Raw genomic sequence first — 2,258 nt, forward strand, 5'->3', positions numbered from 1 at the left:
CTCCCTCCCTCTCTCCCTCTCTCCCCCCTCTCCTCCCTCTCTCCCCCCCTCTCCCTCCCTCTCTCCCCCCCTCTCCCTCCCTCTCTCCTCCTCTCCCTCCCTCCCCCTCCCCCTCTCCCTCCTCCTCTCTCTCCCTCCCTCCCTCCCACTCTCTCCCTCTCCCTCCCTCCCTCCCGCTCTCTCTCCTCCCCTCTCTCTCTCCCCCTCTCCCTCCCTCTCTCCCCTCTCCCTCCCTCTCTCCCACTCTCCCTCCCTCTCTAACTGTCCCCCTCTCCCCTCTCCCCCTCCCTCCCTCTCTCCCCCTCTCCCTCTCCCTCCCTCTCTCTCTCCCCCTCTCCCTCCCTCCCTCTCTCCCCCTCTCCCTCCTCCCTCTCTCCCCCCTCTCCCCATCTCCCTCGCCTCCCTCTCTCGCTCTCTAACTCTCCCCCTCCCTCTCTCCCCCTCCCCCTCCCTCCCTCTCTCTCTCCCCCGCTCCCTCCCCCCCTCTCCCTCCCTCTTTCCCTCCCTCTCTCCCCCTCTCCCTCCCTCTCTCACCCTCTCCCCATCTCCCTCGCCTCCCTCTCTCGCTCTCTAACTCTCCCCCTCCCTCTCTCCCCCTCCCCCTCCCTCCCTCTCTCTCCCCCTCCCCCTCCCTCCCTCTCTCTCTCCCCCTCTCCCTCCCCCCTCTCCCTCCCTCTTTCCCTCCCTCTCTCCCCCTCTCTCCCTCCCTCTCTCCCCCTCTCCTCTCTCCCCCCCCTCTCCCTCCCTCTCTCCCCCCTCTCCCTCCCTCCCTCCCTCTCTCCCCCCTCTCTCCCCCCTCTCCCTCCCTCTCTCCCCCCCTCTCCCTCCCTCTCTCCCTCCTCTCCCTCCCTCCCCCTCCCCCTCTCCCTCCTCCTCTCTCTCCTCCCTCCCTCCCACTCTCTCCCTCTCCCTCCCTCCCCTCCCGCTCTCTCTCCTCCCCTCTCTCTCCCCCCTCTCCCTCCCTCTCTCCCCTCTCCCTCCCTCTCTCCCACTCTCCCTCCCTCTCTAACTGTCCCTCCCTCTCTCCCACTCTCCCTCCTCTCTCCCCCCTCTCCCTCCCTCTCTCCCCCCTCTCCCTCCCTCTCTCCCCCCTCTCCCTCCCTCTCTCCCCCTCTCCCTCCCTCCCCCTCTTCCCCTCTCCCTCGCCCTCCCTGTCTCTCTCTCTCTAACTCTCTCCCTCTCCCTCTCCCTCCCTCCCTCCCTCTCTCTCTCTCCTCCCCCTCTGGTCTGATGCTGGCGAGGACGTGTCAGTTTCCAGACGGGTTCCAGTCGCTGCCGCGAGTCCCGGAGGCGGTGGATCGAAACCGGCTCAAGCCCCAAACTTTGATCGGGATGAATGCGGGTCAGGATCCGGATTGAGCTTCCCAGGAGCGGCTTTGGTCGGGATTAACCCCCCGGGCAGCGATGCTGGGGATTCCTGGCCAATAAATCCCGGATTGCTCGCAATTTTCATGGTTAATTTGGGATTGTGATAAGTTTTAGAGGTTTATATTTGGGGTTTTTGTTTGGAGGGGGAGGGGGAGGGTTATTATGGGATGTGCGTTGTCCGGGACGGGGGTCGATCCCGGGGAAAGCGGCTCCGGATCTGAATCCTGGTCCGGGACCCCGGACTGACAGCGACTCTGCTCCGGATTGGGTCCCGCCGGGGAGGGGGGCTCGGGTCTCCCCCCTCCCACCCCCCGCTGCCCCTGTCCCAGGAACAGAAGGAGCTGGTCCAGAAATCCTGGAAAGTCTTACACCAGGACATCGCCAGGGTCGGAGTCATCATGTTCATCAGGTAAGCTGGCGCCATCCTGTATCCCATTCCCAATCCCATTCCCATTCCCAATCCATTCCCATTCCCAATCACATTCCCAATCCCATTCCCATTCCCAATCCCATTCCCATTCCCAATCACATTCCCAATCACATTCCCATTTCCATTCCCGATCCCGATCCAATTCCCAATCCCATTCCCATTCCCATCCCTGTATTCCCATTCCCCATCCCTGCATCCCCATTCTCATTCCCCCATCCCTGTATCCCCATTCCCATCCCCATTCCCCATCCCTGTATCCCCATTCCTCATCCCTGTATCCACATTCCCATTCCCATCCCTATCCCTGCATCCCCATTCCCATCCTCTATCCCTGTATCCCCATTCCCCATCCCTGTATCCCTATTCCCATTCCCCATCCTCCATCCCTGTATCCGCATTCCCATTCCCATCCCCCATCCCTGTATGCCCATTCCCATTCCCCATCCTCCATCCCTGTATC

The 2,258-nt window shown here is 62.9% G+C and overlaps 1 pseudogene; it reads left to right on the forward strand.

Moving 5' to 3' along the window:
• The first annotated feature begins 1,222 nt into the window (after positions 1–1,222).
• LOC140402231 (uncharacterized) overlaps positions 1,223–2,258 on the forward strand; it is a 54,028-nt pseudogene continuing 52,992 nt past the window's right edge.

Source organism: Scyliorhinus torazame, chromosome 25 (genome assembly GCF_047496885.1).
Source record: "Scyliorhinus torazame isolate Kashiwa2021f chromosome 25, sScyTor2.1, whole genome shotgun sequence".
Classification (NCBI taxonomy): domain Eukaryota; kingdom Metazoa; phylum Chordata; class Chondrichthyes; order Carcharhiniformes; family Scyliorhinidae; genus Scyliorhinus; species Scyliorhinus torazame.